This window comes from Suricata suricatta, chromosome 5, assembly GCF_006229205.1.
Source record: "Suricata suricatta isolate VVHF042 chromosome 5, meerkat_22Aug2017_6uvM2_HiC, whole genome shotgun sequence".
Classification (NCBI taxonomy): domain Eukaryota; kingdom Metazoa; phylum Chordata; class Mammalia; order Carnivora; family Herpestidae; genus Suricata; species Suricata suricatta.
Window position 1 is genome coordinate 105,089,599 of NC_043704.1, and position 18,066 is coordinate 105,107,664.

The window sequence follows — 18,066 nt, forward strand, 5'->3', positions numbered from 1 at the left end:
TACTTAGGTGGGGTGAGGAAACATGAGATAAACTTTCTAGTGTTTAATTGTTAAATAAAGAAATGAGGGGCTCCTGGATGGCTCAGTCGGTTAAGCTTCTGACTTCGGCTCAGGTCATGATCTCACGGTTCGTGGGTTCGAGCCTTGCGTCGGGCTCTGTGCTGACAGCTAGCTCAGAGCCTAGAGCCTGTCTTCAGATTCTGTGTCTCCCTCTCTCTCTGACCCTCCCCTGTTCATGCTGTCTCTCTCTGTCTCTCAAAAGTAAATAAAAACAGTAAAAAAAAAATAAAAAAAGAAAAAGAAATGAGGGGAATGTATGTAAATCCTAGCTTCAGAGGGTTCCCCTCCATCAAGGATGCAACTTTGCATTATGGACATAGAGAGAATTTGGTCACTGGAGAGAAAAGCATTTCAGGAATATCAGAGTCCTAATGTGCCAATGATAACATACCTTATTTAAAAAATGGATTAAATAGTAGATGTGTTTGTGTGTGTTTGTCTCTCTTGAATTTTATAAGAGAAATCTATTCTATTGTGTCTATTCAATAGAATGGAGAACATTTACCCTACCTGAAAATTGTATTACTATATATTTTTAAAGGGAAGAAGTAATTTAATGGCGCTTTTATTGTAGACACTTTTGATATGAATGAAGAGTTAGAGTAATGCTAGGATAAAAAGTGTTTACTGGCTCTGAATAGCTCCTGTGGTTCTGGCCCAGAATACCTTGGTTCTGTGACTCATCGGTAGGCATGGGTGGGCTGTCCCATCCACTCTATTCTGCTTTGAGGGAATTATCTGCTCGATAATGCAGATTGTGTTGGTGGAAAGATCTCAAAGCACACACATTTCAGTGGTTTCTTTTGGTATTTTCTTTCTTTCAGAAATAATGATGTCTCTAGTACAACTTGTGTTTCCATGGAAAAATGCATATTGCTTGGGACTCAACCCTCTAAACTAGGGGTTAGCAAATTAGGGCTGGTGGACCAAATCTGGTTAGCATTTGTTTTTGCACTGTACTGAAGCTTAGAATGTTGTTGTTGTTGTTGTTTTACATTTCAAAATGGTTACATTTTGAATTGCTAGATAAGTTGCCCGCATAACATCCTTAATTTTGCTGTTTGGCCCACAAACCCTAAAATATTTACTATCCAGATCTGTAAAGGAAAATCTGACCAATCTCTGCTCTCAACCTCCTGACTTTAATGGTTGTTATCTGAAACAAGGATTAATTAATAACAATAGCACCAAAGTACATCTGTAATGGGCATAAATATAACTACATCTTTATTTTAGATCAGAGCCCACAAGGCCGAAGCCACAGCTGTTGTGTTGATTTTGCCTCTAGAAAGTGCAGTGTATTGAGGCATAAGAAACCCTTCAAGGTGATCATATGACACTGGGAACAATGGTGAGGGCTCAGGCTTGGGAAGCAGATATAATTTAGGGGGTGTCCTCCTAGAATAAACTTGATTAAATTTGAAGGGAGAGATCATATCACAACAATAAGCTATTTCATATGGATTTTCATCATTTCTTGGAGCAGCTTCTGGGTTTAGGCCCCTGCCTCCTCTTCAGGTTCATCTATTATGGATGAGGTACAGCTGTGACCAATAAAGATCCTTCTTTCAGAGTGAAAACAGGTCCCCTTGGTGTGGCTCAAAGGCCTGGGCAAGACAGACAAGGGGCTGACACATTCTGGCACATCTGTCTGGTGGGCCTTCCAAAGTTGTGCTCCTTTTTGTTTGGCTCTTGCTTTACCTTTTCTCCCATTCTGTTAATCCCAAAAGCCAATCCCAACCCCCTATCCAGTCCTTAATACTGATAAATTTAAAAACAACATGAAAAAGTATAAAGCAATATCAAGATTCATACCTGCAAGTGAAGCACTGAGATACCCATCTAGCAGCAGAATTTATTCTGAATTCTAAATTTTTGAAGTCAGAGTGCATATGGAATGCTCTGAGGGGTAGCTGCATGGCATGACTTCAGGTACCACTTATATTGTGGGCAATGGAAATGGGGCCCCCTGGAGCTGGGTAGTACAGCTGGCCCTTAATTCTGTGTGGGTTGAGTTGCTGTAGCTTTGATCATTTGAGAGAGATTTAAGACAGAACATGCCATATACTCAATAAATATAGAGTTCCTACTATGAGATGCTACAAGCTATGAGTAAGGTAATTCCTGACTCTAGGATGTTTCAGGCTAAGAAAGGGATGAAATATACAACTAAGTGTATGGAGGCATATGCCTAGTGTTGAATAGAGGAACAAATGAAGTATTCTGGGAGCTCAGAGTAAGATGGTATTGTTTTTGGCAAGGGAGACATGTAGCTTTCTTGGAGAAGGTGGCATTTGAGTTGAGCCTTGGGAGGTGGTAGGGTTTTCACCAGGTAGTGAGAGGAAGTGGGAGAGGGCAGGAGCAAAGATTTGGTGAGCAGGTGGGGAAATGCTGAGTATTGGCATAAGTGGCTTAATTTGTTTCAAGGGACATTTCCCATCAGATAAGTGCACAGTATTGAGTTGGGGGAACTTCTTGATATACTACATTTGACCTCACCAGCATGGCCTTTAGCTCCAGAGTTACACTTTCTTTCTGACCATCAGGAGGAAGGGAAAGGAGGCCTGGTTGCTTGTCCCCGACATTTCATTTCAGAATAAAGGGCTGCAATCATTCAGGGAGCTGTCCCAGAAGTGATAGATTTTCCATCCCTATTTGAATAGCACTACTATCTCATTTCTGGATAGAAAATGATCATGCATATCCAACAGTCTTCTTTGCCATATTCCCATCCTAGGAGAAAAAAATACACCCACACCCCATCATCCATCTAGAAATATCCATGTGCTTAGTATTCTTTCAGTGCAGGGCTATCACCTGTCTGATTGCCACTTCACTTGAGATAGCCCAGAAATTTCTTTTACTTTCAGTAAGCAAAGACCTGATCAATTTAATCTGGCCAACATCAACCTGAAAACCATATGCTGCTTTATAGGAAAAACACATGTGAATGAAACCGCCTGATCCCTCACCTTCTTCATCATCCGCAGCTCTCTTCCTGTAGGTGAGGCAGAGGTTTTGCATGCCTCAGAAGCAGGTTGAATATGTTATTCTACCCAGAGAAATTACTGCTCATCCAGAAAAAGGGCTTATTTATACCGAACAGGGGAAAAGTAAACATTGAGGCCATTTATTTGCTAACTGCGAACCCCTTGGGCAGAATGAACTCGAAGATTTAAAATTCTGTGTGGACTGCTTTGTCAAGTTTCAAGCTTGCAGGATCAACTTCACTGATCTCTTATTTCTGGTACATGGTTTTCTTGACTGTTCCACATCAAAATGCTGGAGACCTACTCAGTCCCCCCAAGCAGAGTTTGGGGTGTCATCCATGGTTATGTCGTATTAGTCAGCTTGGGCTGCCTCAACAAAATACCATAGACTGGGTGGCTTGCATAACAGAGTTTATTTCTCACAGGTTTGGGTGCTGGGAAATCCAAGATCCACATGCCAGCCAATTCAGTTCCTTGTGAAGATTTTCTTCCTGACTTGTAGGCAGCAGACTTCTTGTTACATCATCCTGTAGTCTTTCCTCTGTGCATGTATGTGTGGGGAGGGAAAGGTCTCCTTCTAATTTTTAAGGCTACTCCTCCCATCATGGGGCCCCACACTCATAACCTAATCTAACCTGATTACCTTCCAAATCTCAAATCCCATTACGATGAGGGCTAGATCTTCAACACGTGAATTTAAAGGGGACACCAACTTTCAGTCCATAACACATGCCATAGAAACAGTGGTTTCTTAATAGTATTGTGGGGAGATGAGGGGAGGCATGAGTCCTGGCTTGGCACATTATGTCCTGTCATGGTTGGGGGCTAATGTGTCATGAATCTAAAAACTAAGGAAATCACCTGAAAACGCAGTATCACAATGGTGTGTTGACATTTGCACACAAAATGATGATGACAAATAGTAAAGCTAATACATACCAAGCACAGATTGTACCAAGTACCCTGCTAACCTCTTTCATATATATCATTTTGATCCTTACTTACAAGAGGATGTGAGAGCAATTTTTATGTCTTCCAACTTACAGAGGAAGGAGCTGAGGTTCCGAGAAGCTATGAAAATTGCCCAAGGTCACACATCTAGGAAGATCTGCTTGAGATTAAATCTCATGTTCTTTTTTCCATATCATTTAGCCTAAAAGGGAAAAATAACATCTTCTCTGAAATTTATTTGTGAAATTTAATTGAAAGACAAAATATCTTTTTTCTTTAGAAAGATTGGGTGAAAATTGATAGTTTAAAGTCAATAAAAAACATGCAGAATTTCGTTCTCATAACAAGTGAAGTAAAAAAAGTTAAATGCCAGAGAGAACTGTGGAAGTGGATTAAAGACGATTGGGAAATGTTTGCCAGAGCAGCAGACTAACATGGCATCATTGTAATCCAGTAGAAGAAATGCAGCACTGAAACAGGTTGTCTGTCAGATACAGTTGGGTTGGTGGTGCACTGCCCAATGCTGAGGGCTGCCATTAAATGCTACACTCCACACAAATGCCATACTCTGGAATTGAGCAGTCCCCAACCTGTGCAGATGTGTGAAGTGGTCCTGGTAGAGTCATAAGCTTTAGTTGAGGCTTGGCTACTCTAGCAGAATTGAGCTGAGCAACTCATTTTCCTGCCAGTTTTAATGTTTCCATTATAAAATAATTGTGAATGTTAGCTTTTAAACTTGTTTAGGAACTTGTACCAGATAAGAGAGAAAATGAGAATGAAAGATGGTTAGGTATTGTCTTCGTGAGTTTATAGCATAATAAATAGATGAGGTATAGCTTTTGAATCATTTTTGGATTTTTCCTTTATAAATGTAAAATTATGTTTTATGTCCTATTACATCTTTTTAAGCATTATCTATCTATGAACACTAAACATGATTATTTTCATGCTTACTTATATCTGATTTTAAATTTTTAATATTTTATTAAATAATTATTTTAAATAAATATTTTATTATTAAAATAATTATTTATTAATATGAATATAATTAATTAAGAAATTATTTCATCCACTATGTAAGGAGTTTTTCTTAAGCTGAGTTAGCTGTACTAGGGAAATGAGTGACATGTATCTTAGCCTTTGTTGCTGTACTTGGAAACACACATCTATTTTTTTTTAAATTTTTTTTTATGCTTTTTATTTATTTTTGAGAGACAGAGAGAGACAGCTGGAGCAGGGGAGGGTCAGAGAGAGAGGGAGATACAGAATCCGAAACAGGCTCCAGGCTCTGAGCTAGCTGTCAGCACAGAGCCCGACGCGGGCCCGAACCCACGAACCATGAGATCTGACCTGAGCCGAAGCCAGATGCTTAACCGACTGAGCCACCCAGGCGCCCCAACACACATCTATTTTTAAATGAGTGAAATAATGATGGTAGAAAAAAGTATGCTAATTTCTAGGATAGAGATGTGATCCAGAAACAAGATTCCTTTTTTTTTTTTTTTTTTACTGAAGTAATGAGGATAATTTAAGCCTTTTCTTTTGGATTATATATTTAGCTAATATAAAATAAGATGTAGTAATAAGATTTAAAGACAGATTTTAAAATGCCCTTAAAGGTAGAAATACACTATTCAGGCTACAAATTAAATGATCAATAATGACTATGAGGCAGGTTGCAATAAATATTCCTTCTGTTTTCATAAATTATTTCTTTATCAGTAGAGAAGCTTTCATGAAAAATAAAAAGGCCTAGAGCAAAATTAATTATGATATTTATGTCTTAGCTTTGAAATTTACTTGATAGTTATTATTTTATTGTTTTTGTCCAGCCCCTTTAAAAGAAGAGATTTAATAATAATATACTTTGTGGCATTATTTATGATCATTAATTAAATCTGGCCCATTTAAAGTGGCTTTACTTTACAAAGTTCATCGTTGGAAGACAGGTTTTCAGAGTTTTTCTGTAAATATTCCACTATTTTGAATCTTCTGCCTTGGGAATTTTTGTCCTTGAAATTCTAGGTTATTAATTTAATTGATGTAGTCCTTGGGGATCCATTTATCTTATCTTTGTAATCAAATAACTGGGATTTAAGCAGATACTAAGCGGAAATCCAAGAGAGGGGGTCTAGCTCAGGAGGAGAACCCTATGTCCTTGATGACTGTCCTCCACTGTCCTCCAGTGCCTGCCTTTCCCCACTAGCTGCTCTGGGGCAAGACATGCCAGCACGCTGAGCTGGAAGTGGCCACCATAAACTCTTATATTTTGATCCAATCTAGTTTTCTATGTTTTTTCCCCCTGTGTTCTTTGAAGTGCTAATTAACTACAACAATCTAAGATGTCTGTGGTAGCTATGTACGGGCAAAGGCAGAAAATGATTTATATTCTGATTCAATTGGCATCTTCGTGCCAAAGCACAAACCAGAAGTTGATGATGTAGCTGAATAAGAGTGAAGAGCGCAGTGCCATAGTCTCCTGAGAACATGATTTGAATTGAAGAAGGGACCTCTAAGGAGGCTCTCTCCTATTTCCTGACCTTTTCCTACTGTGAACGATAAGGATGTCTAACCTTGGCAGGTTTTAAGGAGGGCTGTTCAATTTATCTCCACGTAAGTAAGTTGCAGTTGAGGTCAGAAAACATTGAAAGTCTAAAGTTTCTAAAATGATGGGTACAACATTCAGTATCTTTTGAACCAATTGAAAATTTCATTTTCTGGAGATTCTTGACAAAGGAAGTATTTAGTGCTAGATTTTGTTTTTCCGAGACAAGCACAGCTAAAGGTCAGCAATTAGTAGTGATTTGGAGCCACTGTTGGGAGTTGCCTATTCCTCATGATGGTTGGAGAACACTTAAAATGACTAGTTTCAGTCTTTATCACAGTGTCTTGTGTCTACTGTCTTTGGAAAAATAATAAAATGAATAATTATAACTCAGCAGTAATTAGAGACCCAACATATGAAGAGAATGAAACACAAACAGATGCAGCACCCACCGTTATTGTTACTAGCAAATGAAGGCACAAACTGACTTGTTCTGTCATCCATGTGCCAGCAATGCCCATTTGGAAAGAGCCAATTTCTCAGTCTACATGTTTTTTACCTGGAGGAAAACTCAGAAATAATAACCATTTTAGGAATATCTTTATCAAGGCTGAAGAAAACAAAGAGTCATATTGGGACAATAATGAATCCATATTTTATCTTATTTTTAATTTTTAAAATGTTTTTATTATTTAATTTGAAGGAGAGAGACAAAGCGAAACAGACCATGATGAGCAGGGGAGGGCCAGAGAGAGAGGGAGACACAGAATCCAGGGCAGGCTCCATGCTCTGAGTTGTTGGCATAGAGCCTGATGTGAGGCTCAAACCCATGATCACAACCTGAGTCAAAGTGGGATGCTTCATGAACTGAGCCACCCAGCCACCCCTAACCATATTTTTAAAAACCAAAAAGTAGATCACAAATGTGATTATGGAAACTGCAGTCAGTAACAAGCTGTGGCAGGAGAAGCAGCCACATCACAATATGAAGCAAGGTGTTCTTTGCTTCAACTATATCATCTGACCTTGCTCTCTCCTTTTGTCAATATCATTTCTCTAGTTATGGGAATCTCTGCAATGAGGAAACTAAAGCCACGAGTAAAAGAAAACATGACCTAACGATAACCAATTAGGGAAACTTGGCTGATTCCATCAAAAGACAAGAGCTTTGATTCATTAAAGAACACTAAGTCGAGGGGTGCCTGGGTGACTCAGTTAAGCACCTGACTTTGGCTCAGGTCATGATCTCGTGGTTTGTAAGTTTGAGCCCTGTGTCAGGCTCTGTGCTGACAGCTCAGAGCCTGGAGCCTGCTTTAGATTCTGTGTCTCCGTCTCTCTCTCTCTCTGCCCCTCCCCTGCTTGCTCTCTATCTCTCTCTTTGTCTCTGTCTCTCAGAAAATAAACATTAATAAATTTATAAAAAGGGAAAAAAAAGAACACTGGGTGGAAAGAGACCTGAGACGTTATTCATGCCAACTCCTTGATTTTATAGATGAGGAAACTAGGCCCATTCCTTCATCCCTTCATTCATCCATTCATCTGTTCATCTATCCAGGGATTTGAAAAATAAATGTTGCCTTGATCTAGGCACTGGGGAACAAGAAAGACAATGCCTCTGAACTACTGGGTCCCATAGTTTAGTTGAGTGACAAGCAATACAACCCATAAATAACTGGCCACTGAGTTTAGTTTGTGGTGTGTGCTGGGAAGAAAATATTTCAGGATGAAAATGACTAAGGGTTCACTCTAGGTTAGGTGGCCAGGAGAGACTTTCCTGAGGTGGTGGTGTTTGTGCTGAGACCTGAATGATGAGAGGAATCCGGCCACAGAGCATTTCAGCCAGAGGAAGCGGCAGACACAAAGCCGCAAGGCAGGAATGAGCTCCGCAAACTCGAGTAACAGAAAAAAGGCCTGAGGTTGGAGCTTGGTGGACAAAAGGGAAGGGAGAGGATGCAGTCAGAGAAGTTGGCCAGGGCAAGATCACAAAAGCCTTGTTGGCTGTGGTCATGAGTTTAGAGTAAGGGAATCTAATCAACAGAGCTGAGTATGATGAGTTTTAAGCAAGGGAGTAGTACTGTGGCTTCACTGAGCAGAATCACATGGTTTAGAACATTTATTCAAGAAGTATGTATTGAATGTCTTTGCTATGTGCAATGCAATTCTGTGTGCTATGCAGTGATAAGTTACAGGAAAAAATCTTGGATACTCTTCCCACCTTTCAGAAGCTCAAAATTCGGCAAGAATATAAAACTCACAGATAAAACAATTGATGGTGCACTTATGTAACAAATGAAAACATGAGACATGATATGACCCAGTGGGCAGGAGTATTGGGTTAAGAATTAGCAGAATTGACTTAATCTGACTCTCAGAGTCTTGGTTTTGTCTTCCAGAAAATGTGAAATAATAATGTCTGTCCTACCAATCTTATCAGGGTGTTGTGGTAGACCAAAAGAGACAATGTTTGTAAAAATGCTTTGGGAAGACACTTTCAAAACCATCAACTGATATAAATGTGGCAAGATGGCACAGTATAGGCAGCTGGGGTTGAAATAAGGGATCAGATTATGGAAACTCTTAAATCTGAATTAAAAATTTGCTGTATTTGGAGGGAACCCAGGTGGCTCAGTTGGTTAAGCATCTGACTCTTGGTTTTGATTCAGGTCATAACCTCATGGTTCATGGGTTTGAGCCCCACATCAGGCTCTGTGCTATCAGCCCTCTCTCTCTCTCTCAAAATAAATAGATAATCTTTAAAAAAAATGCCTTATTTGAAAGGCAGAAGAAAATCATTAGAGGTTTTAAAAGGAAAAACTCTGATAAATAGTTTAATCATTCATTTATGAATGCATGGAAAACTGAGTAGGGAGGAAGGAAAAAAGGAAAAGATTATTCTCAAGGTTTTAAATTTTTATTCCTGGGAGAAGGATGGTGCTATTGCTTGAAATCCTGTGGTTGTGAAGGGGCCACTGTTCATGGCTAGATAATGACACAGGATATGAAAACACTGATGACCAAGAGATGGCATGCCCTTCCTGTGGGGCTGTGATGTGGGGACTTGGGGAGCCCAGGTTCAGATTTGACCAGCATTTCATACTGCAGGGAGTAAAACCATGACTTAGGCTCCTCTGTTAATGAGCAGAAGTGGGTAGAGAAAGCACTGAGAAGGAGGTATGAGCTTCAGTCTGTATCCAGAATCAAAAGCAAAAGAAATCAGCAGAATGTCAGGCAGTGAAGCAGGACTAGAAAAGCACAGATGCTTATTTGTTTGTGTTCTCCAGGAATGCCCTGCCTGCTTTTCCTTCCTTGTGAACTTGACCTTGACCTCTGGACCCAGCTCACGTTCTCCAGGACAATTTCTCTGGCTTGGTTTGCTGGTGAGAGGATACCAGCCATGTGCCTCTGACACCCAGTGCATTTTCCAATAACATGTTATGCCTGTTTGTAACTACTAGATTCTTTTGTGCTTTCCCTATTGGATTACACATTTCTTGAAGATAGGGATGGTACTTACCCCAGCGCCTAGCACAGACTTGAGTCCATCAATAGATGTTTGACAAATGATGGCATCTGGAACTGAAAGAAGGTGACTTTGAGAAGAAAGGATGGTGGACAGAAATAATACATAGTGTAGCATAAAATATTAAGCAATGATGGGAACATTTGATTCAAGATTGGGATTCAAAGCAGAATCAGTAGAATAGGATTGGAGTAGCCTAAAAGAAATCTCACTGTCTGGAGGGAGGAGGTTGGAGAAGGGAATGGTAATAACCAAATGGAGGTGGAGGGGGTCATTTGCACCCAAAATTTGGTGGGGAAATAAAGGAGATATGGAGGAGAAAAGAAGCAGAGGTTTTGTCCATTTTTAAATTCTTGTTTTTGAGATGAGGAAAACCAGGAGTCATGGATAAATCCTTTCAAAATATAATGAACTATTATGCCTACATAATGCCAGACATTCAGACATTTTTGACATTGTGCTATCCACCTTTACCTGGAAAATTCCCCTCAGGCTCAAGTTAGGACTGAATGTGGTAGAGCCATATTCCCTCATGAGCTGTGACTAACTGCTCTGCCAATAGTCAGTCTAAGGATTATTTTAACCTAGATGGCAACTACAAGTTTTAATTGATTATTTATGAACCTTTACAGCTGTATTTCCACGAGAATGAATTGCTGGTTCATTTATCAGGTGTGAAGGAGGGAATGTTAACAGGTAGTCCTGAAAACTTGGGAGAAGGGATAACCTACTTAAATCATTGGCAGGGAAGGTGTGGAGAGGTTCCTGACAGGACAGTGAGGTAAGGTGGAGGAAATGCCAAAAGTTGATTGATGTCCCTCCTTTGGGTCAGAAAGTGTAAATTTCTCTCACAGAGATTTTGAAGTTGACAGCATTTTCCCTTCCAAAACTTTATTGGCATGTATGTTAAAATAGCTTTCCATTTCTTCCCATTAAAATCTGCCTTAGGTATACTTGTGCTCAGATTTTCAGACTGATAAACTCTTATCCACCTCTTAGGACCTAGTTTGGAGCCATGTCCTTTCTCTAATGCTCCAAGGAGAGTCAGTTACTTCCTTCTCCAGATTTCCTCAGTACTTGTGCTGAGTACTCCATGGCATCAGAACTTATTGTGGACACAATGTCTTTTCTGCCTGATTGAGGTCTTCTATGTCAGAGATCATGTTTTATCCTTGGCACCCAGCCCAAGCCAGCCAGAGCAAGCTTTTACTACAAAGTCTGCTGAGTGAATGAAGGAAATGGTGGGGACCCAGCCTGATACAAACTTAAATTATAATAATTTTTTTAAATTTTTTAAAATGTTTATTTTTGAGAGAGAGACAGAGTGCTAGTGGGGCAGGGGCAGAGAGAGAGGGAGACAGAATTTGAAGCAGGCTTCAGGCTCCGAGCTGTTAGCACAGAGCCTGATGAACCCTGAGATCATGACGCGAGCCTAAGTCAAATGCTCAACTGACTGAGCCACCTCAGGCACCCCAAACTTAAGTTATTCTTAAGCATACAGTTGATCAATTTTATTTTAAGACCACCAGTGTTGAAAAATAAGAGGCAATTGTGGAGTGAGGATTAAGTGAGAGGAGATAAAGAGCCCAGGCAATGGAGCTGCTGGGTTTTGGGAGAAAGGAGCCACCAGGGAGGTTGGAGTGATGGAGGCAGAGGGGCCCGACCACTGTTTTTTGGATTTCTAAATGGTGTGCCAAGGAGGAGTTTTGCACGGAGCGGGGTTGGGGAAGGCTGTTTTCTAAGGCTGAGTCAGGCACATCTACAGAATACTACCAATGGAAGAAAGTGATCTGTGTTGGAAAATAGAAAAGAAAAAAATGGTCTCATTCAGAATAAAACTTTAGTTTTCAGAAGCTCACAAAAAGAAGTAAAAGCAACTTTTGAAAGGCCAAAATTGCTTGTAGAAGTTTCTGGACAAAAGAGGCTGATCAGACATACTTGCATGAAGCAACAACTTCAACATTCAAAATGTGGGGTTTTCTTCTTTTTTTTTTCCTGAGCTCTTTAGTTAAAACTATGGTCTCTCTTCTGTCCTATACTGGAAGACTCTGCTCAGAAAATATAATAACCCTCTGTGTTACTGAAGTATAATATTTCATTTATTAAGAGTTTGCCTCTCAAAAATTCAAAAATATTAAAACCAACTAAGTTTTTAAAAACTTGACTATATAATGTTCCCTTTATATGAAAATATAATACACTTAAAATGTAAATTAAATTAATCCACTGAATGATTTATTTAAACTACAAGGAAACAATGATTTTGTGAGCAAATTAAATTATAGTTGATATATTTCATGTTTCATAAACTAATGAGTAATTTTACTTTCCTAAAAGTTTAAAAAGTCTTTTAAACCTTATATATAAGGTTTACATGTATTTTATTTGTCCAGTTAATTAAATTTCACCATTTATTGAAATTTCCATATTTGTTATCATAATGGGTGTGAATTGAGAAAGGCTGACACATAATTTGGGTGTGAGAGAAAGTAGTAAGAATTTCCCGGTCTTGCTAAGGTGTTCAGGTAGGATAATAAGATTAGGACTTTGGGGAAAATCCTGTGACCTAGGAAATCTTTCATCCAATGACTTCTCTGAAGACCTAGGGGTTTTCTGTGTTAAGGTGACATATAATAAGTGATTGTCTTAGCTTCTTGTGGTAACCAGAGGCCCCAAAGCAGCAGTCAATTGAAAAAGCACTGGACTTGAGTTCCAGCTTTACCACCTAAAACCTGGATGACAATGAACAAATGGTTTAACGTTTTCATGCCTGGATTTTCTCATCTGCAGCACAGAGCAGCTCTTACTTGCCCTACCCACTCCACAAGTATGAAGTCCTAGATGTTACAGAATGTTACAACTGAAAGTAAACATGTCCTTCAAGAACAAACTCTTCACTTTCTGGGTCAGGAGTTAAGTGACTCTGGACTAAAGAAATCAAAATGGGACTTCTCAGCACTGATACTGATCAAATGTGCATGGGTCCTTGCCAAGGAGGGATCTAGGTACAGTATTTTCCAGACGTCGAGTCTCTTTCTTCATGGAGTATCTTCTGGGTCTACGGTTCAAGAGAATACATTTTGGGAAATATAAAGAGGCTCCTAAAAAGAATGAGGGACGCTTTGAGAGAAACTCATTTCTCAAAACAAGCTAGTGATTAGTTCAGTCATGACTTATTTTATAGTCACAAATGGATGAAGTGAGGACTGGGTACCTGGATTATAAAATAAGAATATTTTTAGTATCTTAAAAAGAAGCATTTGCCCATATCTAATGACAAGTATCTCCTTTGAATTTTGTAGGAACACAATGGAAAGTATCAGAAGAGCCTACTGTATCATTTAGACTTTTAAACTGCTGAGTAGAATTTTAATGCTTAAAAAATATCATTTTTATGGCTTGAATGCTATACTCATGGCTACTCTCTTTCTTTGTTTTTGATGATGTTTCCTACTGCAGAGGCACAGCTCTGCAACTTGAACAGTTCTTTTACCTGCCACCATATGGTGGCGAAGCTTGTGAATGGTGATGACCACGTCTATAAACACTGGATGTAATCCCTACTCAACACTTGCTGCTCTCAAAGGTGTGGAGGAATAATTCAGTCTCCTGTAAGAAATCCACTTAAGATAAGATTGTTTGAAGTTAGTGTCCTTATAGCTAAAAAATTTGGAAACTAGGACCCTAGAGAAATGTTGAATTTGAAAAATTGACTTTACCTTTCATGGTTTTAATTAGAAGGTTGAGTGGTGGTAGTTAAAGAACCCACCTTTGCAACAGGGAAGGGACACCAAGAAATGGAAAAACATTCCATGCTCATGGATTGAAAGAACAAATATTGTTAATATGTTGATACTACTCAAAGCAATCTACATATTTAGTACAACCTCTATCAAAATTACACCACCATTCTTCCCAGAGGTGGAACAAACAACTCTAAAATTTGTATGGGGCAAGACCCTAAATAGCTAAAGTAATATGAAAAAGAAAAGCAAAGCAGAAGGCATCACAATTCCAGACTTTAAGCTGTATTACAAAGCCATAATCATCAAGACAGTAAGGTTCTGGCACAAAAATAGACATATAGATCAATGGAACAGAATACAGAACCCAGAAATAAACCCACGACTATATGGTCAACTAATCTTCAACAAAGCAGGAAAGAATATCCAATAGAAAACAGACAATCTCTTCAACAAGTGATGCTGGGAAAACTGGATAGCAACACACAGGAGAATGAAACTGGACTACTTTCTTACTCCATACACGAAAATAAATTAAAAATGGATGAAAGGCTTAACTGTGAGACAGGAAGCCACCAAAATCCTAGAGAATACAGAGAGCAACCACTTTGACTTTGACTGTAGCAACTTCTTACTAGACATGTCTCTAGAGGCAAGGGAAACAAAAGCAAAAATGAACTACTGGGACTTCATCAAGATAAAAAGCTTCTGCACTGCAAAGGAAACAATCAACAAAACTGAAAGGCAACTGATGGAATAGGAGAAGATATTTGCAAATGACATATCAGATAAAGAGCTAGTATCCAAAATCTATAAAGAACTTATCAAACTCAACACCCCCCAAATAAGTAATCCAGTGAAGAAATGGGCAGAAGACATGAACAAACATTTCTCCAAAGAAGACATACAAATGGCTAACAGACATTTGAAAAAATGCTCACTCATCATCAGGGAAACAAATCAATACCATAATGAGATACTACCTTACACCTGTCAGAATGGTAAAATTAACAACTGAGGAAACAACAGATATTGGCGAGGATGTGGAGAAAGGGGAACTCTCTTACCCTGTTGATGGGAATGCAAACTGGTGTAGTCACCGTGGAAGAGAGCATGGAGTTTCCTCAAAAAGTTAAAAATAGAACTACCCTATGACTCACCAATTGCACTAGTAGGTATTTATCCAAAGGATACAAAAATACTGATTTGAAGCGGCATATGCACTTCAATATTTATAGCAGCTCTATCAGCAATAGCCAAATTATGGAAAGAGCCCAAAAGTCTATCAACCGATCAATGGACAAAGAAGAAGTGAATGTTACTCAGCCATCAAAATGCATGAAATCTTTTCCATTTGCATAAATGTGGATGGAACTAGAGTGTATTGTGCTAAGTGAAATGAGTCAGTGAGAGAAAGACAAATTTCACGTATATGAGGAAGGGAAGCTGGCAGAGCCCTCAACTGGCATTTTCTACTCTCATAGTAGAACATGTTCTCTATTTCCCACTAAGACTTCACTTATAATTTTTCTTATATGTTAAGAAACAAAACAGATGAACATAGGGGAAGGGAAGGAAAAATAAAACAAGATAAAAACAGAGGGAGGCAAACCATAAGAGACTCTTAAATACAGAGAACAAACTGAGGGTTGCTAGAGGGTAGGCGCATGGGAAGATGGGCTAAATTGATGATGAGCATTAAGGAGGGCGCTTGTTATGAAGAGCACTGGGTGTTATATGTAAATGATGAATTACCAAATTCTACTCCTGAAACCAATGCTGTATTATATGTTAACTAACTTGAACTTAAATAAAATCTTGGAGAAACAAGAATTAGTAGAATCTGGTAAGTCATTAAACCTCTGTGATTACGCTTTGCTTAAAGCTGGAACTCTTTGCATTCAGAAATGTTCTTTGTGTTTCAAAACTAACCTGACCTCTGTTTTATTTTCCCAAAGAGAACTTTAGAGTTTGACATTAAAAAAATGGGTTGTGGGAATACTAGGGTTCTTCCAAAGTTATTTCTGTTAACTGATATTGGGATTAACTACTTCATATATTTTCTGGTTTGGATAGAATGCTTGTTCTTGGGTAAAGTACAATTTCTTTCTTTTTCATGAGAAAAGAAAGTTTCCCACTGGATGAAATAACTCTGAGAAAACTTTGGTTGAGTATTCATTGGATTTTGTATTTGTAGTAATAGCTTAATATATTCCAAAATATAAGATTTGGATTCATCTGTCAGAACAAGGCTGAAGCGCTAAATAGTGACTATGTAGGTTTGAAATCGTACCATTCAGTTGTTTCTGAAAAGGTGTATATTAACTGCTCCTTTCAAAGAGTCTGCCAACAAATGGCAGGAGGAGCTATAATTTACAGGACCAGAAAATGTTTTAGAAATAATCAAGGCATCACAGGCAAGAAGAAATTTTAGAGATGTCTTTGAGCCAGCATAAACTTTTCTTTCCTCAGCAAGTTAGGATCTCAGGGCCGCAGAAGCATGTTAAACCTCAGGGTTCCTGGCATGCACTGGGTAGATGCACATTCTAAAAATGAGATCTTCTTATGATGGAAAATGGAAAATTTTCAGTGAATAAATGTCCAGTGTATAGTGCTGGGGATGGTTGTTTCAGATGCCATATGTAACTCAGGAACCATCAATATTTTACAATATGTTAATACCTACCCAAACTTAGTGAATCTTAGGTATAGGAGCACACCATAGCACAATGTAGGAAGCCAGCATAAAAACTCAGTATGCTAGGTGTGAACGGAGCAACATTACATTAGTACTTAATAAAATATTTGTATGTCGGAGAGGCTGAATAGCCCAAGACAGATGAAAATAAACTTGGGATCTTGGAATTCAGTTTCAGATACAGCAAACTATAGGCACAGAAGTAAAATGCAGACCAAGCCATTTCCTATAGCTTTGCTTAATTCCAGGAAATGTGAAATGTAGAGGTTTCTCAGTGACCAAACTCCCTTTCTGTTTGAAGAATTCCCCACCTTATGAGTCTTAGTGGGAAATCGAGAACATGTTCTACTATGAGAGTAGAAAACGCCAGTTGAGGGCTCTGCCAGCTTCCCTGAGAGCCAGAGGTGGGCATGTGACTGTGCTTTGCTGCTTTAGCTAGGGCTCCATTCTGGTATGGGTGGTGGATAGGCTCCATTCAGTAGGGCTGCACTCAGTGGAACTAGGACTCCATTCTGGCCTGAGCTGGGGGTCTAGCTATATATCCTCTGGCATCAAATTGGGGATGCCAGCCATGTAAGTGGCTGGTGCATGGCCAGGTCTGTGCCCCAGAATAGTGGGGCTCTCACAAGATAGTGATGAGGTCTGGTTAAGGTCACTGTTTCTAGTTTGTAGCCTCAAAACTGGTATGCGTGTGTTTTAATTTTTAAAATATTTATTTATGAGAGAGAGAGAGAACAAATAGGGGAGAGGGGGCAGAGAGAGGGAGACACAGAATCTGAAGCAGGCTCCAGGCTCTGAGCTGTTGGCACAAAGCCTGATGTGGGGCTTGAACCCATGAACCACGAGATCATGACCTTAACTGAAGCCAGATGCTCAACCGACTGAGCCACCCAGGCACCCCTGGTTTTTGACTTTCTATACAGTAGCCATTTGAGAATTCCTGTTCTGCCTAAATTAGTCAGAGTTGTTTCTGTTGTTACTAAGAACTCTGGCAAATACAACTCATATTTGATTGTGTCCTATTTTAAGTTCCCTGCCAAGAAGCCATAAGCCAGGCTTTTTCAATGCTCAATACTTAGCATAATTGTCCATCACACAGAGAAGACATTGGAAAACATTGCAAACTTGATTGTAGTGCTTAAGATAACATATCTATGACTTACAGTTTTGACATTATCTCCTGTTGTGTGCCAACATCATATTTCTATTTTGAAGAATATTAGGCAAGAACAAAACGTTACATTCAATTCCAAGAAAAAGATACACACCAACCAATCGGCAAAAGCCAGAACCAATTCATGGCAAAAAAAAAATGCTCGAAGGTCTTTTCACACCAAGGTCAACCCTGGAGGGCCAATAGAATCCCCTAGGACAACTTTTAAAAGTCCTCATGCCTGGACCTTGGCCGACATCAGTTACATTGGAATTCCTGATGTGGGGGCTAGGCATAAGTATTTTAAAGTTTTCCACATGATCATAATGTGCTGCTACGACTGCAATCCACTCTAAACAGAACCTTTTCTCTCACCCTAAACTCTGGGTGTTGTGTCAGTATCATG